This window comes from Dipodomys merriami, unplaced genomic scaffold (assembly GCF_024711535.1).
Source record: "Dipodomys merriami isolate MVZ:Mamm:240054 unplaced genomic scaffold, mDipMer1.0.p SCAF_441, whole genome shotgun sequence".
NCBI lineage: Eukaryota > Metazoa > Chordata > Mammalia > Rodentia > Heteromyidae > Dipodomys > Dipodomys merriami.
The window spans coordinates 2,005-17,261 of NW_027206004.1; positions in this window are offsets into that span (position 1 = coordinate 2,005).

A 15,257-nucleotide genomic window follows, 5' to 3' on the forward strand; every position below is an offset into this window, starting at 1 on the left:
AACAGACACCTATTGAATATTTCACCCAGCAGCATCAGAATACACATTTTTCTCTGCTGAACATAGAACATTTTCCAAAATAGACCACATTTTAGGTCACAGAGCAATCTTGACCAAATTCAGAACCATTGAAGTTATACCTTACATTTGCTCACATCACAAGGGAATAAAATTAGACCTCAACACCAAAAACCACCAAAGAAAGTCCTGTAACATATGGAGGCTGAACAATACACTGTTGAATCACCAGTGAGTCAGGGAAGAGATTAGAAAGGAAATTCAAATGTTTACCATATTCAACAAAAATGAGCACACAAATTAACTGCTCTTCTGGGACAGAGCAAAGGCAGTAGACAGAGTTTATAGCTTTGAGTACCTACATCAACTAATTGGAGAGATCTAAAACCAACAACTTAATGAGACATCTGAACCTCCTTGAAAAAGAGCAGCAAGATAAACCCTAGTCCAGGAGATGGAATAAATAATTAAAATTAAATCAGAATTAAATGAATTAGGATACAAGAAAACCATAGAGAGCATCAACAAAACAAAGAGTTAGTTCTTAGAAAAAATTAACAAAATTGACAGACCCTTAGCAAATCTTATCAGAAAAAGAAGAAAACTCACCCAAATAAATAAACTCAGAGATGAGAATGGAAACATCACCAGAGCAATAACCAAGATTAAGAAAAGTAAAAGGGAATACTTATCAAAACTATGCTAATAAGTTTGAGAACTTGGCAGAAATTGACCTTTTCATAGGAAATATCGACATGCCGAAACTAAAAAAGATGAGTTAAAACATTTTAACAGGACCATATCAAACATTGAGATAGAAAGAGCAATAAGAGAAGTCCCATCTAAGAAAAGCCCAGTATCAGAAAGATTTACAGCAGAATTCTACAAGGCCTTCCAAGCAGAGCTCACACCAATAGCCCTTCAATGAAATTGAAAGAGAAAGTGCACTACCGAACTCATTCTAGGAAGACATCATAACCTTCATTCCAAAACCAGGCAGGGACTCATCAAAGAAAGAGAACTATAGACCCATTTTTTGATGAACATTGATTCAAAATTCTGAACAAAATTTTGGCCAATTGACTTCAACAATTCATCCAAAAAATCAAACCACGATCGAACAGGATTCATTTCAGGGATGCAATGCTGGATCAATATATGCAAATCAATTAATATAATTCATCACATCAACAAGAGCAAGGATAAGAACACACATGGTTATCTCAAGAGATGCAGAAAAGGCATTTGACAACATTCAACACCCATTTTTTTTCAACACCCATTGATAATGAAAACTCTGGAAAAATTAGGAATCCAGGGAACATTCCTCAATAGAATAGAGGCTGTTTATGACAAACCTACAACCAGCACTGTACTTAATGGTGAAAAACTAAAGCCATTTCCTCTTGAATAGGGAATGAGACAAGGACGTCCATTCTCACCACTCCTCTTCAATCTAGTATTAGAATGCCAGATACAGCAATAAGACAAGATGCAAACATAAAATGGATCCAAATAGGAACAGATGATGAAAAACTCTCCCTCTTTGCAGATGGCATGATATTGTATTTAAAGAATCCCACTGACTCCACTCCCAAATTATTTAAGCTCATTCAAACTTGGGCAAAGTAGCAGGGTATAAATTTAACCCTCAAAATCAATGGCTTTTCTGTATGCCAACAATAAGAAAAGTGTGGCTGAAATCAGGAAAGCAACTCCATTCATAATAGCTCCAAAAAAACAAATAAAATATCTAGGAATTAACTTAACCAAAGAAGTGAAGGACCTCTATGATGAAAACTTTAATAATCTGAAAAAGGAAATCAAAACAGAACTTAGAAAATGGCAAAAACTCCCATGCTCCTGGATTCGAAGGATCAACAACATGAAAATGGCAATACTTCCCAAGGGTATCTACAAATTCAATGCAATACCTAACACTATCCCAAATTCATTCTTCAAGGAGTAGAAGAGACAATCCAAAAATCCATAGGGAACAATATAAGACCCTGAATAGCATAAAAGATCATTAACAGAAAGGAAAGTGGAGGAATATCAATACAACATTTCAAACTCTGCTAGTAATCAAAACAACTTGGTAATGGCACAAGAAAAGACCTCAGGACCAATGGAATAGAATTGAACCTACAGATATATAACCATCTAATCTTCGATGAGGAAGCTAGATGAATGGATCTAAAAAATGTGGTAGAAACACACAATGGAATTCTATGCTTCTGTCAGAAAGAATGACATTGCCCCATTTGTTAGGAAGTTGAAAGACTTGGAAAAAATTAAGTGAATTAAGCCAGGTCCAAAAATATAGGTCCCATGGTTTCCTTTATTTGCAATAACTAGTATATTTTTGAGACAAGCAGAAAAGGTAAGTTAAGTTCATGTTAGGTGAAATGAACCCCAAGAAAAGTATTGAAATGTTTTTTTTTCTTTCTTTTATTGTTTCTAACATATTTATAAGATTATTTCTTTGTTGCTTTATATGTCCCTCCGCCATGGTATAACCCCTGCTTCCATTTTATTTGATGTTCGTATAATTTGTGGAGGGAATGGGCAAAAACCCACCTTTAAATAGGCATACATTGGACCCATTGCAACAATGAGCTATACAAATCATTATGTCCAATAAGGAACTTAACTTTTGCCAGGGGCAGAGTGTTGCACGGGTGGAGAGGGGAGATGGGAAGGGATGAGAAGGCGAAACCGGAGGAGGCTACAATGCTTGATAAGAAATGTACTCATTACCTTGCCGATGTAATTGTATCCCCTCTGTATGGTATTTTGCCAAAAATTTTTTAAAAAGTTTGTCAAAATAATGTCAAAAAACTTTTGACAAAATAATCATTAGTGTATCACCTAGAATCTGGATATGGCTAGTAACTCTAGAGGATTTTCTCATAATTTCAGAAATTTTGTAAGCATCTAAAATAAGTCAAATGAGTTGGTTTATAACTATAATCCTAGCTACTCTGAAATGGAAGAGTCGATAGTTGCAGTTCAAGGTCAAGCTGGAAAACATACAAGAGACCTCCATCTCAATCAATAAAAGCTGGGTGTGCCAGTGTGTGACTGTCATCCTACCTATTTTGAACATAAAACTAGGACGTTCACTATCCATGTAGCCTAGGAATAAAAAAAATACAAGATTCTTTCTCAAAAACAATCAAAGCAAAAATTGCTGGATGTGGCATGGTTCAAGTGGTCAGATGCCTGCCTGGCAAATGCAAAGCTCTGAATTTGAATCCAAGTACTTACCTCAAAAATTAAAGGTAAACCATATGAATTAATTCTCTAAATCACTTCTCAGTGCAATTATCTTATGTATTCTTCAAATAATCTGGTAGTGAAGGCAGAGAATTAATTAAACCAGATCAATATAATAGGTAAAACGAACCCCAAGATAAGTATTTAAATGCTTTTTTTCTTTCTTGCAATTGTTTCTAACATATTTATAAGATTATTTCTTTGTACTGGGAATGCCTAGCTTCTTCATGGCTCACAGGCTGGTGTACTCATGTGGACCCATTCACCTATTAGGCCTGCTGGGCCCCGAGTTCAGAACCCAGACCCGCCAAAAGATTCATCTTGATGTCAGAAGCAAATCGTTGCCCCTGTTTTCCTTTCCTGGGCAAATCCTAGGTCTCAGCTAGGATGGAGAATGCATGGGCCACCTGTGGTCATGGGAATAAGTTGTTATATATGTCAGCCGAGTTATACCTGTCATCATATACTCAAGAAATACACAATATATCCATGAGTAGCATACAAAATAAAGACATTAACTACTACACTTAATATACGATGCAGTACACACACTGATGTGAATTTACATCCCATATTCCAATGATGCATTGAGGACTATTTTGGCCTCCCTGGGGCTCGATATCAGTTCCTGGGAACAGCCCAGCTGCTTCTTGGCTCACAGTCTGGTGTGATCACGTGGACCCATTGGGCAGTTGGGCCTCCTAGGCCTTGAGTTCGAATCCCAGCACTGCCAAAAATTCACCCTGATGTGAGAAGCCAGTCGTTGCACCTGTTTTCATGTGCTGTGCAAATTTTGGGTCTCAGCTAGGATAGAGAAGGTATAGGCAACTCTATATTCATGGGAATAGGTTGTCATCCAGTTCACCACAGTTATATCTGTCAACCTAAACTCAAGAAAATACACAATACATCAATGAATAAGACACAAAATAGAGAATTACTACACCAAACACAAGATGTTGCCCACCCATGTTTGGAAATATAGATCCTTTGTTTAATTATGAATTTATGACAATATTGGCCCCCACCAGGACTCCATCTCAGGTCCCGGAATGGCCAACCTCCTTAGCCGCTCACAGGCTGGTCTGCTCAGCATGACCCATTCACCAATTGGGCCTGCTAGGCCTTGGGTTCAAATTCCAACACTGCCAAAAGATTCATTCTTATGTGAAAACCCTAGGGTTGGATATGTTGTCCTGTTCCATGAATGTCCTGGGTCTCATTGAGGATGGAAAATGCTATATAAGCAACTCTATAGCCATGGGAATAGGTTGTCATCCATGTCAGCACAGTTATATCTGTCACCATACTCAATAAAATACACAATACATCCATGAATAAGGCAAATAATAAAAAGAATAACTACACTGAATGCAAGATGCATACCACACCTGTAGGTAAAGAGAGATCCTATGTTTTAAAAAGTTGGGCTTGCTATTTTGTCGAGTGTGGGGTTTCAAATCAGGCTCTAAACCAGGCCTGACATTCTAGTCTTCAAGGATGGTGAGCTTCTCCTTCTCCCTCAGTGCAACAGAGCTATCCAAACCTGAGTTCAAATCCCAGCACTAACAAAAGATTCATCCTGATGTCAAAAGCCAGTTGTTGCACACGTTTTCCTCTCCTGTGAAAGTCCTGAGTATCAACTTGGAAGGGGAATTCATAAGCAATCCTATAACCATGGGAACAGGTTGTCATCAATGTCATCCTGTCACCATACTTAGTAAAATACACAATACCTCCATGAAGTATATACAAAATAAGGAGAAGTTCACCAAACACAAGATGTTGTACACACATGTATGTCAATATAGATCGTATGTTTAAATTATGAACTTATTACTATAGTGGACTGCCCTAGCGATCAATGTCAGATCCTGGGAAAGGCCTAGCTCATTAGTTGCTCACAGGATAGTGTGATCACCTTGACTTATTGGCCAATTGGTCCTACTCAGCCCTGAGTGAAGATCCCAGCACTACCAACAAGTGGACCGTGGAGTAAGAAGCCAAGTGTAAAACTTGTTTTCCTTTTCTCTGAATATCCTGGGTGACCCTGAGAATCCTGGTATGATGGAGAACATTTCTATAAATCTAGACGCTCTGTGACAAAATGTCGTCAATGTAATTAATGAAAGGGGTTTTATCAGAGTACAATCAATGATAAATAAATGAATAAAACAAAAAAATACAAGAACAACCACACCAAACATGTATGGATTGAACATCTATAGGTAAGTATAAATCCTATCTTTACAATTTATCTAAATAGTATGTTTCCAGGGCTGGAGCTTGAATTCAGGACTAGTGAACAGGCATGAGTTTCTTTTTTTTTTTTTTTTTTTGTCGGTCGTGGGGCTTGAACTCTGGGCCTGAGCGCTGTCCCTCAGCTCTTCAGCTCAAGGTGAGCGCTCTACCACTTGAGCTACAGCGCCACTTCCGGTTTTCTGGTGGTTTTTTGGAGATAGGAGTCTCATGGTCTCTCCTGCCCGGGCTGGCTTTGAACCGCGATCCTCAGATCTCAGCCTCCTGAGTAGCTAGGATTACAGGCGTGAGCCACCAGCACCCGGCTTAGGCATGAGTTTCTTATCTTCAAGTATGGTGATCTTCCCCTTCATCCACATTGCTCTAGATTTACCCAGATCCTGAGTTAAAATCCAAAGCCTGGAAGAATAAACAGCGTGAATTCCAAGCCAGGGAGCTAAATGTTTATATTTTATTTTTCTCAATACGGCCCTTGAACTCAGGTCATGGCAATTCTGCCTCAGCTTTGATCACCCTACCCTGGGGTGCAGCCACTAGATCTACAGCTCCTCCTGGGATCCTAGACCCCCAGGCCTTGCAGGGAAAGCAATGCACAGAAAAAATATGGCCTTTTCCTGTTTTCTTCCTTTTCATGGTGATCCTCATGCGTCTGAATGACAGTGTTGCAAAGGGTAATTCACCTTTCATTGCTACCAGGCAACATAGGCCCTGATTTTGAATCCCCGTCCTGACACCAACCAATGGCAGGAGATACTAAGAAAATGGTTCCCATCCATAGGATTAACAATGGAATGTTGTTAATGTCACGGTTGAATGAATTGATCATAAATGATGCTCCTATAAAATTAGACAGCTTCATTTCAGGAGGCTGACTAATTTTATTTAATATTTATGAAGCATTGAAAGAATATTATTACTTAAAGGAACACAATAATATCAGAACACTGATTTCATTAATAATTTAAGGATGAATACAATTAATTAAATACATTACATTAACTACATTAATTACATGAACGGAGTATTGATACCCAGGAATTGGTAAGAATGTAGTGTATATAAGTGAATAATGTATAGGCATCTCTGACACTCTATAAAGATATATATTTATTAGCGTACTTCCATCTGCATGTCAATCTTTTCTTATTTTGGTCACCCCTGGGGCTTGATCTGAGGTCCTGGGAACAGCCTGTCAGTTCAATTTGCCCCAGGATGGCATGCTAACACTCACCCATTCATGAATTGGGCCTTGTAGGCTTGTATGCCTTGAGTTCACATGCCAGCACTCCCAAAAATGAATCGTGGAGTAAGAAGATGACGGTGACACATGTTTTCCTTTTCTGTGAAGGTCCTGGGTGTCAGGTATGAAGTGGAATACATATGCAGATATACATCCTGTGCAATCAATGTAATCAATGTTTTATGTTCCATAATAGTCAATAAAATAACAGGTCAATACATGAATAAAACAAAAAAAATAAAATAACTACACTCAATGCAATATGGAGTCAACATATATATATATATATATATATATATATATAATATATGTAAATTTTACATGAGTATAATGTTTTCTAGTGGTGGGGATCTATTTCAGGCCCAAGGAGCAGACCTGAATTTCTTGACTTCAAGGAGGACAGCTTCCCATTCCCACACAGTGCAACAGAGTTACCAAGACCATGAGTTCCAATCCCAGTCCTGGCAGAAAAATAGCACCTTTGCAGCATGTGAGGCCCAATTCTTAGATATTTCATTATGCCTCCATTTTATGAATGTGATTTTTAAATGCTTAATAAAGAATTAATTAAAATCAATCAGTGTCCTATAATATAATTGTGTATAATTTTATCCTAGAATCATTCAAAAATTGCCCATTCAATCATGACATACATCACATTCCATTGGTATTCATATGGATAGGAATGAGTTCCTTAGGATCTCCTGCCATTTGGAGGTGGCAGGACCAGGATTCCAACTGTGGGCTCCAGCTCCTGTCACTTCAACCTGGGGATATGGTACTCACCAGTCTGTCTAAGAATATTAGCAAGACCAATGATTAGGCAGGCAGCAGTGGCTCTCAGCAGTCCTCCTTGATACTTACAAGGCTGTGATGGGAGGATCATGGTCAAACTCATCCTAGGCAGGAATGTCCTTGAGTCGCCTGTCCAAATTCAATGTCAACAAAGCCAGAAGCCCTGGGTCCAGTGTGGAGGGCAAGCCTTGAGCAAAAGCAGCTCACAGACTGTGCCCAGATCCTGAGTTCAAGTTCCAGGTCTGGCAACAAACAGAAAGACACAACAATCTGTGCAGCCATCCTGCTAAAGCAGATCACCCTCTTGTCTCCAAATGAATTGGTCATTGGTTCCTGGGCAAAGAGCTGGGGGAGCTGCTGTCTTCACGACTCCGCCCATGCTGCTTTCATCACAAGATTCTGGCCACACCCCCATTCTTTCATGGTTTTTTCTGACCAATGGGATACAAGAATGGTGGCCACATCCACATTCCATGCTGCCCAGTAGCACCCGGGATTCCCTCTGTTCGTTTACAACACTACCAGCAGTTGAGGAAGGGAGAGGTGGCTGAGTGGTGAGGAAGAGACACAAGCGACTTTGGAGTATAGTAGGAAATTGAGATGCCTGCCCGCACCCCGGGTCCTCCCTTCCTTCTCAAGGTGTGTGATTTCAAACCTCAGCCAATGGTGCACTGCCAGCCCGCCTAAAGCCCTGACCCGGTCTCTGGCCCTGGTTCTCTGCTCTTGGCCCATGTGTTTGCAATGTTGATGCCATTGCTGCTTGACTCACCTGGAGCAACCTCCAGCAGCTTCTCCCAGCAGCACAGGTGAGTGACTGCCCCCAAGTCACCACTACCCGGGGTCACACACCCCTCTGGGGGCACCATGCCCACCTGCTTGTTTCTTCTCCCTGGCTCTGAGGAGCCACCTTTCTGTCTTGGGCATTTCTGAAACAGAGACTCAATATATGCTCTGGCTGGACTGGATCGAGGTCCTCCTATCTGGGACAGGTATGATCCACCAGACCTGGTCCTCTGTAGTTGGGATGGTAGATATGTAGCGCCATGCTCAGTTATCGATTTAGATGGATTATCCCAAACTTTTATTCCACAGCAGCCGATTCTTGACCAGAGGTGAAGCTCTGGGTAGGGCCACAACCATCAGACCTCATTCTCCTCATAGGATAGTTTTGAGGAAATAAGGGATTTATACAGAGGGATCCCTGGAGCATTGCTTAGCACAGAGGGAGTGGCCTTCAGAGAATGTTCTCAGCAATTCTGTGAGCAAATGATAGGAAGATACCGGGAAAGGATTCAGGTGGGGCCAGTTATTAATTGAGCAACAGGTGGGGATTATGAAACAAAACATTTCTCTCTTTCATTCTTACCCTATCCCCATGAGGAAGGGGATGCTTCACTCTGTTGAGTTTTGCAGCTGGAGAAGCCGAGGCACAGAGAAGCCAGGGGAACTACTTATGACTTCAACTTCACTACCATGCTCCCTAGGACAATGGGTGCTATTCAATCCACTTCTGGTAGGTAGTCCAATTCTTGTCAGTTGTGTGGCTTGAAGCCTAGGCATGGGTGCTGTTCCTGAGCTCCTCAGAAAAAGGCTTGTCCTCTACCACTTGAGCCCACAGCACCACTTCTGGTTTTCTGGTGGTTCTTTGGAAATAAGAGTCTCATAGACGTTCCTGCCGGGGCTGGCTATGAGCCATGATCCTCATATCTCAGCCTCCTCTGTAGTTAGGATTAGAGTTCTGAGCCACCGGCACCCGACTTAATTGTAATTCTGCCTTTTCTCTCTCTCTCTTTCACAAGAACTGGTTGAATGGGTGCTGGAGAAGGGGGCCTAGCATCACTATGTGGCTGGAATCCAAGGTGACCCTCTCATTCTGGAGGTGGGCTGTGGGTCAAGAGCTATTTCGCTCAGACTTTTGAAAGAGCTCCCTGAGGTAAGCCCCACGGTGCCCTGGCTAGACCGTGAAATTCATTGTCCATCCAGCCTACTGGACTTATTGTATTATATTGCTTTCTACATCATTTTCCAGCACCTGGCTAAACTTATGATAAATAGTTATGGAATGAAAATGTAATGCCTTCTTAAGAAAGTCATTTAGAGCTCTGGGAATGTGGCTTCATGGCACAGTGATTGCCTATCATGCATGAAACCCTGGGTTCAATTCCTCAGTAACACATTAAGAGAAAAACACTGGAAGAGATGTTGTGCCTCAAGTGGTAGAGTGCTAGCCTTGAGAAAAAATATAGCTCAGGAATAATTACTTACCCTTGAGTTTAAGCCCCTGGACTGGCAAAAACAAAAATTATTAAATGGAAAATAAAGATTGCATGCTTGAAATATAAAATTTCTCCTTCCCTACTGACACCTGAAAATAGTCCCTAATTCATGTACTATACTTATGTTAGGATACTGTGTTGAAAAAAGTTTTGTTCATTAAGTCACAGCAATTAATGGCAGGAATGTGCTTAGATGTCAGCTGAAGATTAATTCTGGAAATTCAAGGATTCCAGGATTTTGTGTCATCACTGCTAATCACAAAGTGAAAAGTAGTCTAAGTGTGATTTTGAAATCTTTTTGGTCAGTTTTGGCACCAAAAAGGCAGAGGCTAATTAATAGTTGTGAAAGAAAATAAGAAATAACTCCAGATGGAAGGAATAAGCGATAGTAACTAATGTATACCAGAAACTGGTCTAGGGAACCATTTTTGGTTATTGAAGAACTAGTTGTCAACTAGGCTTTTTCTCATTGCCTTTAGCATTTTAAATCTCTTATGCTAGTTCTTAATTGCTGTGTGATAAATGTATCTCCTTCTACACTGTTCTTTCACACCTTATCTCTTTTGTTTTCTAAAAATCTCAGTCTTTCTATATTTCTCTATTAACATTTACTGATAATAAATACACCTATACAGATGTCACAGGATGCTAATGTAAGGATCCCATAGCTCATGACTCATTAATGTAACAAAATGGAAAAGGAGGACATATTTACTGCTACATCAATTTTTCTGAAAAGCTGCAATGTCATCATTTGGTTAAAATTTCCATTCTTTGTCTACACAGTGTCATTCAGTGCACATAAATGCAAATATGAAATGGGTGCTGGTGGTTTACACCTGTAATCATAGTTACTCAGGAGGTTGAGACCAGAGGATTGTGGTTCAAAGCCAGCCTTGTCAGGAAAGTCCATGAGACCCAATCTTCAATTAACCACCAGAAACCCGGAAGTGGTGCTGTAGCTAAAATGGTAGTGTGCTTAACTTGAACTGAAGACCTGAGGAACAGTACCCAGGATCAGAGTTCAAGCCCCACAACCAACAAAAAAGTGAAATGTGACTTTAAGTTTCCCCAAAAGGAACGACAAGATAAATAATCTTCCCAAGAAAACAAAATTAATTCCAAAATGATTCTGTGCACCTACTTTTGCAGAGTTATGTTATGGATTCTTTGCTGGACATATTCTCTAAAAACAAATCGTTTAAGTAGGGTTACAGTTGGACCCATTGCAACAATGAGATGTACAAGTCCTTATGTCGAAAAACGAACTTTACAACTTTGGTGTGGGAGGAGGATGGGGTGTTGGAGAGGGGGAGTATGGGAAGGGATGGGAAAGGGAAACAAAGAAGAGGCAACAATGCTTAATAAGAAATGTACTCGTTATCTTACCCGCGTAATTGTAACTCCTCCCATTCGGTATTCTCACAATAAAATAAAAATAAAAAATGTCAAATTTTACCTTTACAATAAACTTCATCTAATATTTCTTGTTTGAAAAGAGACATCTATACAATTGATGTCACTTGGCTTTCTTACTATCTTAGTTCAAAGCCAACCCTGGCAGGAGAGTCTGTCAAACTCTTATCTGTAATTACACAGCAAAAAAAGCCACAAATGGAGTTTTGGTTCAAGCAGTAGAGTACTAGCTTTGGGAGCAGGTGAGCAGGAAAGAAAAATGTTCAGGGACAGGATCCAGCCTATGAGTTCAAGCCCCATAACCAACACAAACTAAAAAAACAAGCAAAAAAAACCCCTAGATATTTCATTGGACCCCCTTTAAAGGAGTACTGGTCTGAGAAGTGGCTCCTTTTGCTGATCATACTCACTGGATGCTTTTTTGGAATCCTTATTGCTCTGGAGAATTTAGGACCAAACTAAAGGAATTGATAACTGATTCCTGCAACAAGAGAATCAACTCAGGGGTGAAATATCCATCCATAAGGCACTTTAAAACTTCCATGTCTTTGTTTATTTGCAGTAGAATGTTTTTTTATGGGTGGGGAACAGTCGTGGTCCTGAACTCTAGGCCTGGGTGCTATCCCTCAGCTCTTCAACTCTACAACTTGAGCCACAGCACCACTTCTGGCTTACTTTTTGCTTATGTGGTGCTGAGGAATCAAACCTGGGCCTCATGCATGCAAGGCAAGCGCTCTTCCACTGAGCCACCTTCCCAGTCCCTGCAGTAGAACATGTTTAAATCCACGTTCTTTCCTTTTGTTCAAATGGCACATTATTTCTCTTTGTAATACTCTCAACTAGAAGTTTACAGAAAAGTTATATATGAGTAAAAACACACACGAAAAAGTCAGGGACAGAGTTCCCTTCAAGCCTTGGGAATCTTTCTTGTACAGTAAAAAGGAATGCACAAGTTAACTTGAACTTTTTCAATCCTCTATATTCCATTCCTCTCCTTGGATCAGTTTCCACATCCAGTAAGACTTACTTTCAGGAACAATCTATGGTGCTGCCTGACGTATAATGAATATTTTCTTGCTTCACCGAAATAACACAAGGACAGCCTGACCTGAGGTAACAGGTGTTTTAGAGACAACTTAGTAAAGAGAAAATATGAAATTATATTGCTTATAAATACATTATCCATGAGTGTATTGAGTTCAAATTTTGGAAGTTCTCTATAAATTAAGGCGAATTTTAAATGGGAAGAAGTTTCTCCAATCTTTTTTTTTTGTGAGTGTATGTGCTGCATATTATTTTCCAAGTGTACATGAGTTAACAGTAAGGAAACAATACCAATAATAGGAGAAAGATAAGTTTTATGTTTAAGTGTAAGGGTTCATACACTATAGAAGATTCTACAAATAAGACAACATTGAAACAATAAAGCCAAGTCCAGTATGTAGATTTATGAGAGTGATATACAGAAAGCATTACTCCTACATGGAACACGAAGTATGAGGCCACTCCCCTTCTACATCACGCTTGCTAATTACACAACTTTGTAGAGAGTAGAATGGAAGCATAATTAAGTTTCCAATGCAAATCAGATATAAGAGCATGAACTTAATTGGAAAAAAAATCCATCCTGAGAGAGCAGGGATTATACTAGCCATGAACTGTTGGATAAGAACACATTTTTTTTTCTTTCCTTTACTTATATATTTTTTGTTGTTGGTGGTCTTGGCACTTGAACTCTGGGCCTGGGAGCTGTCCCTCTGCTATTCAGCTCAAGGCTAATGCTCTATCACTTGAGCCACAGTGCCACTTTCAGTTTTCTTGTAGTTAATTGGAAAAAGAGTCTCTGGGACTTTCCTGCCTGTGCTGGTTTGAACCCCTATCCGAAAATCTCACCACCACCCAGCTTAAGATCACATTTCTAACAGTGTACAGTCCGCATATGTAATGTGCATGTTCATCTAACTTTATATGAATTCTTGAGTTAAAAATCTATGCTACAGCTTAGCCTTTACACTCACAAAATGTTTGTAAGTTGATACTACTGGAGAAATAAAACTTAAGAATGGAAAGTGGTCTGGGAAGTTCGGTTTTCATCCAGCCTGGTTAGAACAGTCTTTGAGAAACTATCTATAATTAACCAGCCAAAAGCTGGATTGGAAGAATGGCTCAAGTATTGGAATACCAGTCATGAGCAAGATTACTGAATAAGAGCTTGAGGCTTTTGCATACATGCATACAGACATACATATAATAGAGGCACTTATATTTGCACACACAAATACACAAATGAAGCAAATCTCAGAATAAGTAGAAAAGTTAGAAAACAATAGAAAATATGTCCTGAGTAAGACTAGAATCAAGTGATAATTTTTAATGTTAGAAAGTCCTCAAGTGAACATTCTTCAAAAAAGTTTAAGAATATTACATAGATAGGGACCAGAGATAGTAAGGGGGTCAAGTAATCATTTATTAAAGGCATCAGATCCATGGAGGAATGAATCAGAGAACTCTGCAGGTGCATCTGAAAATGTTCATATCCTGTGTCAAATGTTAGAACATCTTTGAAAAGAGTACATGAACACTCTGAGCTGTCTACTGATTAATATTACTGGAGATTTTCAGAATTGCTATTCTGTATCTAGATTAAATACACCAAGAAATTATGGAGGAGCAATGTGATACAAGGCTAGAATTCTAACACTCAGACTAAGACAGATTAGATAGTGTAATTACACAGTGATACCTTCTCTGGACCAGATAGTATAATTTTGTATTAAGAAACAAACCAAACAAGAAAGGAATACAAAGTTGGAAATTTGGGATAATTTTGTCATTATGTTTTGAGAAGTCAAGTTTCCTATTGAAATGCAACTCATATATAATCCTCAGTTGTATTTTAAATGCTCTAATTACAGAACATTCTTAGATGCAAAATGGCTCATGATTCCCATCCAAAATTTGAAAAAGTAAGTAATCATCATTCTGGTAGATTCCAAGGAAAGGATGAAGGATTACAAAAGCTTAAGCTGGAGAAATAGCAAAGTTATTCTAATGTAGGACTTTGTAGATCTTGCTAAATTAGAGTTCAGATTTAAAATAAATATTTTGGTTTTGTTTGTAATTTCATATTCTAAAGGATACTACCAAATTCTTTTTAAGTAGAGGGTTTAATGGACAAATTTAGAAATGTTTCTTGCATTCTATTTGCCTAGAATATTCTTTCATGAGAGTTATAATTAGAACTCTGTTAATAGATAATTCCAACAGTTCATGTATAAAATGATAATGTGAATAATGTAGACAGAGTTGGCAACAAATGGATGAAATTAATTCATAAATTTAGAAAAAGGGCAATTTTTTGAGGCTTTGGTATAACATGGTATGAAGAGAATAATTGTGGGACATCTTCTTTCTTCAACCTGTATGTAACACAGGAAGCATTTCCTTAATTACCTGCCTCTGTATACAATGAGGAAAATGCTGGATTTGGGGTTTGTTTTATTTTTGTTTTTGTTTTATTGGTTTGTCGTAGGGCTTGAACTCTGGGACTGGACACTGTCTCGGAGCCTGTTTATTCTCAAGGCTCCACCCTACCACTTCAACCTCAGCTCACTTTTGTCCGGCTTTTGCTGAGAAGTTTATTGGAGAAAAGAATCTAAGGAACCTTCCTGCCTGGGTGGTGTAGTAGGAAGACCCCTACTCAGGCAGGCAAGCCTACCTAGTTGTCCCGAGTGACAAAGCCCACCTCAACAAAATTGTTATTAAAGAAGCAACTTTATTGAGAAGGTTCCTACACTGACTGGCCAAGGCAGCAGCACAGGCTGGGGAGCTGATACTGCGACCCCCAGCGGCCCACGTGCTTAGGTTTTTAAAGGCAAAAATCACAAGGTGAAGTCTGGTCACTTAGGCGACCAATGAGATTTTCATGCACCCAAAAGATTGCAGTCATACCAGACCACACGCAGGTGGCCAAT